This window comes from Leptonychotes weddellii, chromosome 11 (genome assembly GCF_054177405.1).
Source record: "Leptonychotes weddellii isolate Sample4059 chromosome 11, ASM5417740v2, whole genome shotgun sequence".
NCBI classification, from domain to species: domain Eukaryota; kingdom Metazoa; phylum Chordata; class Mammalia; order Carnivora; family Phocidae; genus Leptonychotes; species Leptonychotes weddellii.
The window spans coordinates 83,195,310-83,211,211 of record NC_138379.1 but is presented as its reverse complement, the minus strand read 5'-3'; the positions used below and the strand labels follow the sequence as shown (position 1 = coordinate 83,211,211).

Below are 15,902 nucleotides of genomic sequence, written 5' to 3'. Positions count from 1 at the left end.
CACTCAGCACTTCAGTTTCCTCATCTATAAAATGGAGACAATTAGAGGTCCTATTTATTTCCCCATCTATCTAACCCAGAGGGTTGCCGTGAAGACCTTTTTAAAAAAGGCCATATTTAGAACAGTGCCCGGCACACAATAAACATCGTATGTTTGCTATTATTGTTAGTCTCATTACTATTATTTCAGGGGGAGTCTAATCTGTCTTCAGGCAAATGGAAGGTCAGGAAAGCTTCTTTGAACAAGCGACATATAAATTAAGTTCCAAAGATGAATATGAATTAAAAAGCGAAAGAGAAAAACTGTCTGGCAGAGGGCAGGACGGACACAAAGACCCTATGCTAAGAATGAGTGTGGCATGTTAAGAATCTGACAAAAGGCCAATGAATCTGGGGCTCAGAGAGGCGAGAGAGGAGACTGGACAACTAGAAAGGGCACGTGAAACTTAGGAATTTTATCTTTATCTGAGTAACAGAAGGTATGATACAAGAAATAACAGATTTCTGGGTTTTTCTTTTTTTTTTTTTTAAAGATTTTATTTCTTTCTTTGACAGAGAGAGACACAGCAAGAGAGGGAACACAAGCAGGGGAAGTGGGAGAGGGAGAAGCAGCTTTCCCTCGGAGCAGGGAGCCCGATGTGGGGCTCGATCCCGGGACCCCGGGATCATGACCTGAGCCAAAGGCAGACGCTTAGCGACTGAGCCACCCAGGCGCCCCATGAATTTTCTTTTTTTTTCTTAGGGTCACTTTACTGGACTATGGGGTCTTCTGTGATAGAGGGAGGTGAGCGTGAGCTCACCAAAAATGGGTCAAGATTTGGAAAGAACAGTCATTCTGGTGAAGGAGAAAAGAAATCAGCTACAGGCAAAGAGGGCTACTAACAAGAATAAGAAGCACAGATGAGGGCAGAACTCACATGCTGGTAACTGAACAAATAAACACGATTCCATCATTTCTTCAGGCCCTAAAGCGGGAACACAGAAAATGGGCAGCATTGTTAATCCACAGCTGGAGATGGGTATGGCGTGGGGGACAGAAGAACTGAGGATACGTATGACTCATTGAAAGTGACCAACTATGTCCACGTGGACGAAAGTGATGCCAGAAAGAATGTCATACATTTGGAGACAGGCAAGATTTCAGGGGTTGGAGGCCTCCGTGAAATCGGAGAGTAAGTTCAGCAAGTGGCAGAACTAAAAAGACAGGAAATTGTGTTCAGAGAGCAAATTTCCAAATTTATGATTTCAGAGGTGGCAGTCTGACCGGCCCCAGGAATAGATTGCTACAGACAAGTGGAGAGACAGACAGCTGAAGTAAAGATCAAGCCAGAATGAGATGAGGATGTTGGACAAGCAACCGACGTAAACATTAAAAAGACAAGCGATCAGGGAAGGAGTAAGAGTAAACTATTTATAACGACCAGGAATTAAATTTTCGGTTACATTCTTAAATACAGCACCATAAGGAATGTGTTGTTAAGTATCCAGAATAAAACAGGCATGCCTTGCTAATAACAAAGCTTCATCTATTTATTTAGTCAAATAATTTTCAAAGATTCCCTGAATACCATTCCTGAAAAAAAGCTCTCAGAAAGACAAAAAAGAGGAAACTTTCTTAACTTGATGATTATCTGTTACAATTCGAGGGCAAGCATCACCATAATGGTAAAAACTAAAGACACAGACAAGCCAAAACCTGAGAGAAAATCTTTGCAAAACATATATCTGATAAAAAAAAAAAAAAAAGAAAGAAACAACCCATGCATATATCTGATTTAAGGACAGGTATCCAAAATATTCTAAGAACTCTTAAAACGCAACACTAAAAAAACAACCAACCACCACAGAAAACAATTAAAAAATGGGCAAAAGATCTAAACCTCACCAAAGAAGATATACACAGATAGCAACTAAGCATGTGAAAAGATGCTCAACATCCTATGTCACTGGGGAATTGCAAATTAAAACCACAATGAGATACGGCTCACCCCTATTAGAGTGGCAAAAATCCAAAGCCCCGACAACACCAAATGCTAGCAAGGCCGTGGAGCAACAGGAACTCTCATTCACTGCTGGTGAGAATGCAAAACCAAACGGCCACTTTGGAAGACAGTCTGGTGGTTTCTTACAAAACTAAACATACTCTTACCATATGATCCAACAATCACGCTCCTTTGTATTTACCCAAAGAGTTGAAATGCGCACGTGGATTTTACAGCGGCTTTATTCATAACTGCCAAAATGTGGAAGTAATCCAGATGTTCTTCAGTAGGTAAGTGGATAAACTAGGGTACATCCAGACAATAGAATACTATCCAGTGATAAAAAGAATGGAGCTATCAAGCCACAAAGAGACGGGAAGGAAGCTTAAATGCACACTGCTAAGTGAAAAGTAGCCAATCTGAAGAGGCTACCTAATGTACCATTCCAACTATATCACATTCTGGAAAAAGAAAAATTATGGAGGTGGCAAAAAGATAAGTGGGGGAGAGGGAAGGAGATGACTGGGGGGAGCAGGGGAAATGCCTAAGGCAGTGAAACTATTCTGTGTGATACTATAATGGTAGATACATGACATCATGCATTTGTCCAAACCCACAGAACTATACAAAATAAATGTGGACCCTAATGTAAACTACAGACTTTAATTAATAATAACATATCAATATCGGCTCATCAACTGTAACAAATGTACCCCACTAATACAAGATGTTAATATTAAGGGAAACAGGGGGAAGGACGGAGGTAAGGGGATATCTGGAACTCTCTGTACTTTCTGTTCAATTTTTATAAATCTGCTCACAAAATAAAGTCTACTAATTTAGAACAAAAACTAAAGGTATTACCATTTGAGTCACGCAAGAGAAAATAATGTCCGATATTGGTGAGGAAATCTATTCAAGAAATTTAGGGTGCCAACTCTGCCTGGGCTAGGTCTGGCTCTTCTACCTACTGGTAATGTCTTATGACTTGTGATCAAGTCATAAACTTCTCCAAATCTCAGTTTCTCTACTGGTAAACTAGGAGATCATCATCATCGTGGAGTTAAGAAGATTAACTGAGTTCATACATATAAAGCACTAAGAACAGTGACTGGAATTAAGTGTAACAAATATTAGCCCCCTGTTACTCAAAGGTCTATAAACCTATAAATCAACATCACATGGGGTCTTGTCAGAAATGCAGACTCTCAGGCCTACCCCAGACCTACTGAGTCTGTATTTTTCTTGACACACCATCTTTTTTTTTTTTTAAGTTTTTATTTAAATTTCAGTTAGTTAACATACAGTGTAATCTTAGTTTCAGGTGTACAATACAGTGATCCGACAATTAAATACAAGACCCAGCGCTCATCACAAGTGCACTCCTTAATCCCCTTCACTTATTTCACCGATCCCCCGCAACCAGCAGTTTGTTCTCTATAGTTAAGAGTCTATTTCTTGATTTCCTTCTCTCTTTTTTCCCTTTGCCCGCTTGTTTTGTTTCTTAAATTCCACATGAGTGAAACAGTATGGTTTGTCTTTCTCTGCCTTATTTCACTTAGCCTTATGCCCTCTAGCTCCATCTGTGTCATTGCAAATAACAAGATTTCATTCTTTTTTATGGCTGAGTAATATTCCAGTGTGTGTGTGTGTGTGTGTGTGTGTGTGTGTGTGTGTGTGTGAAAAAATATATATATATATACATACATACACACACACCACATCTTCTTTATCCATTCATCAGTCAATGGACACTTGGGCTGTTTCCATAATTTGGCTATTGTAGATAATGCTGCAGTGAACATCGGGGTGCATGTATCCCTTTGAATTAGTATTCCTTATTCTTTGGGTAAACATCTAGTAGCACAATTGCTTGAATCAGCATTTTAATAAGATCCCTCAGGATCCCTCAGGTATTATTATCACCATAACTATTCTTCAACATTGTCACTAAAAAAGGAGCATAAGCATTGGGAGAGTCCAAATTATTATTTGCTCATGATTATGATTAGTCTACTTTAAAAAGAGAGGGAGAATCAACTGTAATAGTTAAAGAAATTTCAAAATATTCTCTAAAGTGACTATAATTAAAACATGCAGTACAGGTACACAGATAAGCACCGTCTGTCAAAAGTATATGTTAAGGGGCGCCTGGCTGGTTCAGCAGGTAGAGCATGCAACTCTTGATCTCGGGGTTGTAAGTTCAAGCCCTACATCAGGTGCAGAGATTACATTAAAAATAAAATCTTTTTAAATAAATAAGATTCTATGTTAACAAGACCATTTCAAATAAGTATGTAAGTGATAAACTATTAGGACAACTGGCTACCAAAATTTTTTTTTAAATCCAGATCCTTATCTCACATTATACTGAAAATACATTCCAAGTGGGTTTAAAACCTAAATATTAAAAATAAATTTACAAAGCACTAGAAGAAAACTTAATTGTTCAGATGGGTACCTGCACTCCTGAGAATACCATAAAACCCAGAAGTCCCAGCAGAACAATACAGAGAGGATGAGCATGGCCCCTGCACAAGGATGACACACAAATTCGTGAAATGTTCCATATTTTTTATACAGACATGTAAAAAAAAAATAAGTAAAATAAAACCTTTTAAATAACAAAAGATACACCACAAAAGTTAAAAGTTAAGACAAATTATACGAGAGAAAATACTTACACCATACATAACGAAGCATTAATAACCACACAGGACTTTTTAAAGTCCTACACATGATTAAGAAAATGAATAGTAACATTTCAAAAAACTAACAGAAAAGTGGGGTGTGGGGGAAAGTAAAGTAGATTTTATATATGTAAAGAGACTGAATTATAAAAGCTGCAATAGCACAAAATAAAATAAACCCCCCAAATCCACCTACAAATATTTGCATGTGCACTGAAAAAGATATGGAAGAACATATACCAAACTGTTAACAGTTATTTCTAGAGAGTAAAATCGGGAGTGGAGCAAGCACTTTTTCCTTCATAAATTTCTATACACTGAACTCTTTACAATGAACATGCTTTTTTTTTTTTTAACTTACCTCTGTTTAATTATAAAAGAAAAAAGTACTGAGAGTTTTAACTTTAAAGGCAAACATTTTCACAAGCTTCCTGGTTTTCTTAACAAGTACTTAACCCCAAAAGCTTATAACATCTGGAAAATATATTTTTGTTATCAAAATTTTCCTAAAAATCCTTTAAGTAAAAATATGCCAACTTCTCCTCCCCAAAGGGACCACAATGTTCAATTTCTAGTGGCCCTCTGTTCAAAGCTAGTTCCAACCTAATTTCCAAAAGCAGTGTCTAAACCAGACAAGAAATTTAGCAACATAACACAGAATATCGAAATGGAAACCACATGTCCAAAATATGCCTAATAGTAACAGACAGCAACTGTAGAAGAATAACTGCAAGTAACTCCATATTCACTTCAGTTTCAATTCTGAATCATTTCTCGGTCAGTAAACTGGAAAAAAAATTTTTTTCAGCCCTTTGTCATCTCTGACTAAACACAGGCTTCAGCCCCCAAATCACTAAGTGTAGAGAAGTACATGCCCTCAAGAAGACTGCCAATGGAAGGGTTTTTCCAGAAAAAGTGGTTCACATACACAGCAGGAAAATCCTGTACCACAGGGAACTCGGTTACCACCTGAATTCCCTCAACTAATTTGGAAACTACTGGAAGTAAATGACTAAGAAGTAAAACATATGAGGAAAGATGAAAAAAGTATTCTTACATATTGAAAGCCACATAAAGTGGTTCAAGTTGCTTTTTTAGTTGCCTTTTGCTGAAGTTAGAATATTAAATTCTTCTGCTCTGTGTGAATCAGAAATTAGCTTCACTGGTTTGTTACACAAAATTTTCAGCCGCTATAATGAATTACATGACTACTTAAAGGTTGGTTTTTTTTTTTTTACTACTTACACTTAACAAAATGTACTACATGTACATCTGCCCAATACTAACTATTCTTCATGTCATTAGACCTGAATTGATTAAAGTGATTAAAAACCACCAGTTCTTGGAACTAAATACCCTCCCCTTTCCCTAAAACTGTCACTCAAACATGATGAATCTAAAACAATCAGTAGCCATGTCTCAGAAGATATGAACATAACTACAATGAAGCCATAAATTAGTGAGGTTGGCATTCTCCCCACAAAGGAAAGAAGAGATTCATTACCTTTCACCATACATGTAACAGGCAGAGTCTCTTGGTTTCTAGAGCATCCACTAAGCAGGGCAACATCTTCTGCTCAGTGTAAATTCAGCTGCCCAGATATTTGCAACCAAAACAAACTGCAGGATCTAGTTTCTTTTTTTCAAAAGGTAAACAATCCCTCTGGCCAAATTTTTTGATTTGCCAAAAAAAGATGTGAGTGAAAAAGAAATGATCAGGAGGACAGCATACCCAGGTTTTAAATTCTTAGTTAAAGCTCTTAAGATTCCTCATCTTTTAAGAGAGGGACATACCTTGTCAGTAATGTTAGAAATTGCAAACTCCGTGTCTTGTATTCAGCCAAAAAAACCTCTTCAGGTACACTGATAATTTTATCACATACCCGCGAGCATGGTATCAAGAAGGTCTAGGAAAAGCATGCAGTAAGAGTGCAGCATTGAGAATTCATAGAGAGACCGGTCAAGAGAAAGCAGGTTCAGAACAAAGGTCAAAGTCCTTCAGTATTTGTAATACTGAAATCACCTCTGTGCTGAGACTCAAGCTTCCTCTCCAGTATAATCTGTCAGTAACTACCAAGAAATTTTTTTAAACAACTGAGAGTGCCTGTTTTATCTAATTTATAACATACTTCATTATCATGAGACACCAAAAATTATACAACCTTACGCCTTTGCCATTATCTCTTAAAGTATGTGAAATGGAAACAGCATACTATTTACTGCCTCCCAATCTTAACTCCTTTTTCTTCATTCTTGGAGACAACTGACTCTCAAAACTGGATAATAAAGGCTGGTTCATCACTCCTCCAATTCAGCTACAAGGCATTTTACCCTCAGTAGTAGGTTAGGATTTAACAAGAGCTTACATTTCTTTTCTACTGATAAGCAGTACCACAAATTAGGTACGTTCTCTTAATGAACTTTATACTTTATGATTATTAGCTACTACACAGATCTTGATTTGTGGATTCTTATACCTACAGCAGCCCCTTTAGAAAAAGCACCTTTTTAAAATAGAACTTACGTTCTTTCACAGAAAAGGATGGGTAATTAGTAATTAAACAGCTTACAAATTGAGTTCTCTGGAAACACTCAAAATACTATTAAGTAACATATCTGTGGGGCGCCTGGGTGGCTCAGTCAGTTAAGCATCTGCCTTCAGCTCCGGTCCTGGTATCGAGCCCTGCATCGGGCTCCCTGCTGGGCAGGAAGCCTGCTTCTCCCTCTCCCACTCCCCCTGCTTGTTCCCTCTCTCGCTGTCTCTCTGTCAAATAAATAAATAAAATCTTATAAAAAAAAAAAAAGTAGGGGCGCCTGGGTGGCTCAGTCGGTTAAGCGTCTGCCTTCGGCTCAGATCATGATCCCAGGGTCCTGGGATCGAGCCCCGCATTGGGCTCCCTGCTCTGTAGAGAACCTGCTTCTCCCTCTCCTCCCCGGTTGTACTCTCTCACTGTCTCTCCTTCTCTCTCTCTCAAATAAATAAATAAAATCTTAAAAAATAATAATAATAAAAAATAAAAAATAAAAAGTAATATATCTGCACTGCATTTGACTTCTAATTGCTAGAAAATTTGTGCTTGAGAAAATTCAGGAATCGATCCCACAGAAAATAATTTGTCTCTAGTGATTCTTACCCAACATAAAAATGAAATATGGTTTGACTTCCTGCCTTGGTTTGGTCTGATAAATTCCAAACGAATTTATTACCTTAAAAAATGAAAAGACAGGATAAAGACGAAATGCCAAAAGCACAATTATAAAAGAGCAAATGGATAAACTGGAATTCAAAATAAAAATTCTTGCTCTTAAAAGACACTGTTGAGGGGATGAAAAGATGAAAGCTGCAGAATGGAAGAAAATCTTTGCAAAGCATTTATCTGATAAATGACTTGTGTCCAGAATATACAAAGAATTCTCAAAACTCAACATTAAAAAAATAAACCACCCAATTTTTAAAAACAGGCAAAAGTTTTGAACAACTACTTCACCAAAGCTTTACAGCTAGCAAGTCAGTCCATGAGAAGATGTCAATATCATTAGTCATGAAAAAATGTAAATTTAAAGCACAAGATAGCATATACAACTATCAGAATGGCAAAAATTTTCTCATCCTAGCGTTGGTGAGGATATGGAGCAACGAGAACCCTCATACACTGCTAGACAGAATGTAAATTTATACAGCCACTTTGGAAGACAATTCGGCAGTTTCTTAAAAAGCTAAACACACACCTACCAGCCATATGACCCAGTCCTCCCACTCCAAGGTGTTTACCCAAGAGAAATGAAAACATAAGTCTACCCAAAGTTCCACATCAAGTCCCTAGTAGCTTTATTCACAATAGCCAAAAACTAGAAACAATTCACATGTTCATCAATAGAAAAATGGATAAACAAATCCTGTTATAGCCATATAATGAAACATTACTCAGATTCACCACTCAGCAATAAAAAGTAACAAACTACTGATACAGACAACAACAGTGAATGAATCTCTTTTTTTTTAAGATTTTACTTATTTGAGAAAGAGAGAGAGCACATGCATGAGCACAGGGAAGGGCAGAGAGAAAGGGAGAAGCAGACTCCTGCTGAGGAGGACACTGGGATCATGACCTGAGCTTAACTGAATGAGCCACCCAGGCACTCCCAACAGTGAACAGATGCTGAAACCTCCTGGTTAAGGTCATTCACATGAAATTCCAGAATAGGCAAAGATAGCCTATAGTGAGAGCAAATTAGGGGTTTTCTGGGGCTGAAGGCGGGAGTGGGAATGAATGCAAAGGGCACTAAAGGAACTTTTTGGGATAACAGCAAAGTTCTACATGTTGATAGTGTGGTCATTACATGACTGTATATATTTGTCAAAACGCAAATTGTATACTTAAAATGGTTCAATTTTATTGAATGCAAATTATGTCTTAAGTTGATTAAAATGTTATTTTGGGGGGGAAATCTATAAAATTATAGTGTTTCTTAAGATGTTTATAGTACCTTCCACTAGATTACTTTCAAATCTTGACACTCTTACAAAGAAGCTCAGAAAAGGCTGGGATTATTATCCCATTTTATAAACTGCAGGGGCAGAAGGGAAACAGGATACATAGCGGTAGCAATCAGAAGCATGAGTCCGGGGCATAACATTACAGTGGGCAGATTTATCAATGGCAATCAAACTACCACCCAACAAACTGGCAGGACGGGGGGAAAAAAGTGCTGGGTCTTGAACTGCTGGGGAGAAACTGGCTAGAACCACATAAAAAATAAAGAACAAATATATATATTCCCAGGAAGAAGGTAGGTAAGAAAAGGCAAGAAATGCCTAGGGTCAACATTACCTATATGTACCACACATCTCAAAAAAGAAAACCAGTCATGTGGAAAACAATTAAAACCAGTCATGTGGAAAACAATTACTTTTAAATAAGTAAAGTGTGTAGAAGGAGCTCAGAACCCAATATATCAGATCTGAACCCAGATCTGCCAATGACTCACTCACATTTTATTAAGGTCACTAACTCTGAGTACCTCGGTGTCCTTCCTTTTATTTTTTTTTAAAGATTTTATTTATTTATTTGACAGAGAGAGAGAGAACAAGCAGGGGGAGCAGCAGAAGGAGAGGGAGAAGCAGACTCCCCTGCTCAGCAGGGATCCCGATGTGGGACTCGATCCCAGGACCCTGGGATCATGACCTGAGCCGAAGGCAGATGCCTAACTGACTAAATCACCCAGGCACCTCCCTCCCTTTTTTAAAATAGAAATATTAATTCTGGTCCCTGAACAGTTCTTTGGGGCACTACAGAAATAAAGAATTTATGTGAAAAAGAATTTTAAAATCATATAGTCAAGTTATACTCTCTGTGCAAAAGCATGCAACTAATAATATACTATATTATCATCAAATCAAATGAATAATTAGGTACCTTAAGAGTCAAAAACAGCTCCCTATAGCCTATAAGATCAAGTCCAAATGCCTCAGCTAAAAAATCATGTCCTTTATGAACCCAGCCCATCCAATTTATCTAAAATATACACCAATCTAGGGGCGCCTGGCTGGCTCAATCTGCAGAGCATGCAACTCTTGATCTTGGGGTTGTGAGTTTGAGCCCCACAGTGGGTGTAGAGACTACTTAAAAATAAAATCTTTAGGGACGCCCGGGTGGCTCAGTCGGTTAAGAGTCTGCCTTCAGCTCAGGTCATGATCCCAGGGTCCCGGGATCGAGCCCCGCGTCGGGAATCCCTGCTCAGCGGGGAGCCTGTTACTTCCTCTGTCTGCTGCTCCCCCTGCTTGTGCTCTCTCTCGCTCTCGTGCACACACTCTTTCCCTCTCTCTCTCTGACAAATAAAATTTTTTTAAAAAATAAAAAATTAAATTAAATCTTTAAAACGATGATGATGATGATGATGATGATGATGAAAAATAAGGGGTTCCTGGCTGGCTCAGTCGAAAGAGCATGCAGCTCCTAATCTCGGGGTCATGAGTTCAAACTCCACATCAGGAGTAGAGATTACTTAAATATTTTTAAAATAATTAATTAATAAAATACACCAATCCAAATTCATCCACTCTCCCTCAAGCATAGTATTTTCCTTCCCTAGACATGCTGTCCCCATACTCAGCAATCAGCAATCCAACTCCTATATTTTGTTTTAAAGGTGATCCCAAAGTCCACTGGCCTAATAAAAATTTTGCTTATCCTGAAAAACAAACAAACAAAACTTCTTATCCTTAATCCAGTGTTCTTTCGGTGCTTAATCAGCACTATAAAATATGGCATTTAATTTTATGCCGTTATTTTCCTATTCTCTAATTATATTTTGCTTTTTAAACCTTACTATCTTCACCTACATAAAAAGACGCATCTTACAGATAGAATGACTTCTGTCGTAACTTCCCACACTGTAGCTCTCTCAGTGATGCTGCACTACGGACAGATTCAAACGTGAAGGGATGGAAAGCTGCACTGCATTCCATCTGGGCAACGTCGGCAGCAATCTGGGGACTTATTTGTCCTATCTGGCGTCAAGCTGGAAGAAGGCAGAAGGGAAGGTTTGACACTTCTACCTCTAAGTTGCTGGGCGTTTTGGTTTTTTGTGCAGTTCTTTTTCGTTTTTTTTTTTAAGATTTTATTTATTTATTTATTAGAGAGCGAGCGAGCGAGAAACAGCATGAGAGAGGAGAGGGTCAGAGGGAGAAGCAGGCTCCCCGCTGAGCCGGGAGCCCGATGTGGGACTCGATCCCAGGACCCTGGGATCATGACCTGAGCCAAAGGCAGTTGCTTAACCAACTGAGCCACCCAGGCGCCCTCTTTTTCGTTTTTATTATGGAAACTTTTAAACCTACACGAGTAGAGAGAAACAATATAATGGTCCTCCTGGACCCGTCAGCCAGCCACAACAATTATAAATAAATGGCCGCTGGACTCTAGACTCCTGACCACTTCTTCCTCTCCTCAGCAGACCCCAGATACCATATTATGTTATCCCTCTGCACTTCAGCATGTATTTCTTAAGGTGAGTACTCTTTCTTTTGAAAATAACCACGATATTATCATTCCACCTAAAAAGATTGTAATTGCTTGACATCAAATATCAGTCAATGTTCAAATCTCCCTATTGTCGTGTAATTCTTTTTAACAGTCAGTTTGTTCAAGTCAGGAACTAGGATTACTTCAAGAGGAAAAATGGTTTCCTTTTCTCCTGCTCCATGGTCTTCAATTCAATACACTCATCGTCTCAATTTTTAAGTGTAGGCAGACAAGCATTTCCTTTTCCCAGTACCCTCTGCTCTCCTCCTCAATAAAGAAAATATTCCTTCTTATTCCCAACACTGAAGTGCCATTACCTCAGAGCTTTTAGCACATTCAGAAAAACATTTAATTCAATGATCCAGCCTCCTTCCTTTACAGTGAAGTTGCCATATTTCACTTATTACTCAGGAAGAGTTTTGAGTTCTAACATTATATAAATATAAATAATGTAGGCCCCATTAAGAGATTATTTCCCATTTGTATTAATCTTTTTGAGGAGCTCAATTTTAAATTTTAATTTACAACACTATCTGCTTCCCATTTTAAGTGAGTTAATAAATAGTTGGTGGGACATCTAAGCCTAAAAGATTACAAGCAGAGTGCTAAGAGATCAACATTAGCCAGGAACTTCATCCCTCATTAGTCACAAGGGGAACCAGATAAGAAGGTGTGCAATATCAGCTCAAATACAAATTCCCCACTAAAAAATAATACAAATGCGGATAGTGAATCAGTGGAGTCATTTTCGTTCATCTTCAGCACAGATTAAGAGAAACAACAGACAGGCAAACAACTGGGAAGATTAAATTTTTTTTAACAAAAGCATAGGAGTGCCTGGGTGGCTCAGCTGGCAACATCCGACTCCTGATTTCAGCTCAGGTCATGATCTCGGGTTGTGAGATCAAGCCCCGCATCGGGCTCTGCGCTCAGCTCTGCGTGAGATTCTTTCCTTCTCCCTCTGCCCCTCTCCCTGCTCGCTTGCTCTCTCTAAAATAAATAAATAAATCTTTTTTAGAAATAAAAATTAAAAAATATAAAAGCATAACCTTCACAATGACTTCTAATGTAACTTGGACATTCAGCAGGGCAGGGTGAATCAAAACACTTCTTTCACCCACTTTCTTGGGCTCAGGGTTATGGAGGAAAAAAAGGACAGGACTGCCTCTGCCTTTAAGGAACTTACGCTCCAGGGGGTGCCTGGTGGCTCAGGCATTAGCGTCTGCTTTTGGCTCAGGTCATGATCCCAGGGTCCTGGGATCGAGCCCCTCATCGGGCTCCCTGCTCTGCAGAGAGCCTGCTTCTCCTTCTCCCACTCCCCCTGCTTGTGTTCCCTCTCTCGCTGTGTCTCTCTCTGTCAAACAAATAAATAAAATCTTAAAATAAAAAAAAAAAGGAACTTACACTCTAGCTGGTAAGATGAGACTAAGACACTTCAACAATCAGCCCGCAGTATGAGATGTCACTAAGCACTACATTGTGTGAATCAAATTTAAAGTACTGTAGCTCATGGAAGAGATGGGTCAGCGAGGGCTAAAGAAGTCCAGGAGGATTATATAAAGGTCAGAAGAATAGCTAAACCTTGAAGGCAGGTCAGGTTAGGAACCAGCAACACCAGGATAGACTGTAAGCTCCTGTGGGCAGAGACCATGGCTTTCTCTTGCTCACCACCCCATCTCTGCTACAGTGCCTGGAACACAGCAGACACTCAAATATTGGTGGATGACTAGAAGGATAAATAGAAGAAAGGAAAGAAGGGAAGAAACAAAGAACAGGCATTCCAGGAAAAAAAAAAGTTTTAATGAAAGATTAAACGTGGCAATTTCATGAGACAGTGAGGAAACACATAATGGTGAGAAATTAGGTAAAACAGGTACACTGAACCCAAATCATCTATGGCTTTACAAGTTAGCCAAGAGAGATGTAAAACTGATCCCATATTATTAAGTACGAAAATGAACATGTACAGAAACCACATTCAGTTGCACTTCCGCTTTTTAAGAACACTAACGGTGCAAATGGCCATTTTTCCTAAGATGGTCATTCATCCTTGTAATATTCTAGGACATAACCTGGAAAATGTACTAACATTTCTCTAGAGAACTAATACCACTAGCTAATGCAGATGAATTTCTTTCCCTGAATATTTTTACTATCTGGAAATGTTCCTGGGTTATCACTAAGGTCAGTTTCTTTGATATTGTGTAATCAAATGCCTGAGACTCACCACAATTAAGTTGAGGGATAGGGGAGTGTAACCTAGCAGAAAGGCCAGTGACTAATGCTGAATCACAGCTTCCAGGTGATTATTTCACCAAACTGTCAACCTCCCATATTAACACTCCCTCACAATGGTCGTTGAAGTAAGTCAAAAGAATTATCCGGTAAGTATTCTCCAATATTTTGCAGGATAATGTTAAAGGATTGAGGGGAATAAAATCTAGTTGAGTCTGAAGTTTATAAGCCAAAATCTGTTAAGTCAAGAAGATTCTTACTCTCCCTCAAACTTCACAATAGGAGAATTCATAATTACAGTGAGTGGTCTTATTGGATATTGATTCCCCAGACATTCTACCACAAAAAAGTTCTAGGTCCTGGCTACCCCCAGCTACAGTCTTCTGGCAGCTATATTATCTCTACAGAGAAGACTTCAGAAAGAGCAATCTAATGCGGGAAGAGGACACTGGAGAATTTTACTTAAAGCTACACATGCATGGCAAGAGCACGACTTTAATTTAAATTATATGCTTATTCAGAGTGAGTCTGGTCAGTTCGTAGCATCTCCACGGGTCGTTTTTTTCCCTAGCATTCCTTTCACTCTTTCAGCCTAAAGCATCTGTAACAGGCAAGGTATCTGGTTACATATTAACAGTTACAATGACAGTGACAGAATTCTGGTTATTTAGAATTCCATTGTTCAGTTTTGGTGCCTAATGCCTATTATCATGGAAAGAACAAAAAGCACTGGAGTCATGCTGACCTACTTATAACTCTACCACTAAAAAGATATGTGACCTTGGACAAGTTACATAATCGAACCTCAGGCTTCCTCAACTAGGTGTAACAACAGATTCTTTGCAAAGTTGTTGAGAGGTTAGCCTGCATTACATTAAGTATCCGGAACACGGTAAGCACTTAGCATATGGTAATTATGATGGAAGACTAATAACCCAGGCCTATACTCAAATTTCCAAACAGTATTTTTTTTTAAAGATTTTATTTATTTATTCGAGAGAGAGAGAATGAGTGAGAGAGAACGTACATGAGAGAGAGAAGGGTCAGAGGGAGAAGCAGACTTCCCGCCGAGCAAGGAGCCCGATGCGGGACTCGATCCCGGGACTCCAGGATCATGACCTGAGCCGAAGGCAGTCGCTTAACCAACTGAGCCACCCAGGCGCCCAAATTTCCAAATAGTATTAACCATATGACGAAAGCATGAATCATGCTGATTTTGTCCTCCATGATGCTCACTCTCTCCAGTCCAGATGTTGGCTGCCTTACCTACCCTCTTATATTTTCACCTAGTCTCTAGAAGAAGCCCCTCTCCCAGTACTCAGGCTTGAAGCCAAAAACGAGCAACATTACAGCCATTCCCTTGCCATTAGCATACTACCATCCCCTCCCTGACTCTGGGGTCTCTAGAAATCCTGTTTTGTTTATTGCCTGTTTCTGTTTTATGACCTCTGCCAAATGCATTCCCCTAACAGATCTTAAATAATGCTCCCCCCAGTCTGTCCTAGGGAACTCTGAGAGCCTCCAGTTTCTCTAAGAACCACTACGCTTTGGCTTGCCTTACTCTCCCATACTCCAAGGTGGCAGTCAACCTGTGTTGCTCTGCCAGTGCCTAGATGCCTCTATGTCTGCGTCACAAGCGGATACCCAGCCCCTCTCTGCCCTGGCAAACAGGATGCTGATTTTAGAATGACAGGTACACTCTGAAACAAATAATGCAATATATGTTAAGGAAAAAAAAGAAGAAGAAGAAGGTAGCGGGAGGGGAAGAATGGAGGGGGGGAAATCGGAGGGGTGGACGAACCATGAGAGACGATGGACTCTGAAAAACAAACTGAGGGTTCTAGAGGGGAGGGGGGTGGGAGGATGGGTTGGCCTGGTGGTGGGTATTGAGGAGGGCACGTTCTGCATGGAGCACTGGGTGTTATGCACGAACAATGAATCATGGAACACTTCATCTAGAACTAATGATGTAAT

At 39.3% G+C, this 15,902-nt stretch overlaps 1 protein-coding gene and 1 pseudogene across 4 annotated transcripts in view; one reads left to right on the top strand and one right to left on the bottom strand.

Annotated features, from left to right (window-relative positions):
- Positions 1 to 15,902, bottom strand: part of SIK3 (SIK family kinase 3) — a 245,508-nt gene that overhangs the window by 208,622 nt on the left and 20,984 nt on the right. The gene's annotated exons all lie outside the window — the stretch shown is intronic.
- LOC115937084 (U6 spliceosomal RNA) lies at positions 4,482 to 4,557 on the top strand (annotated as a pseudogene).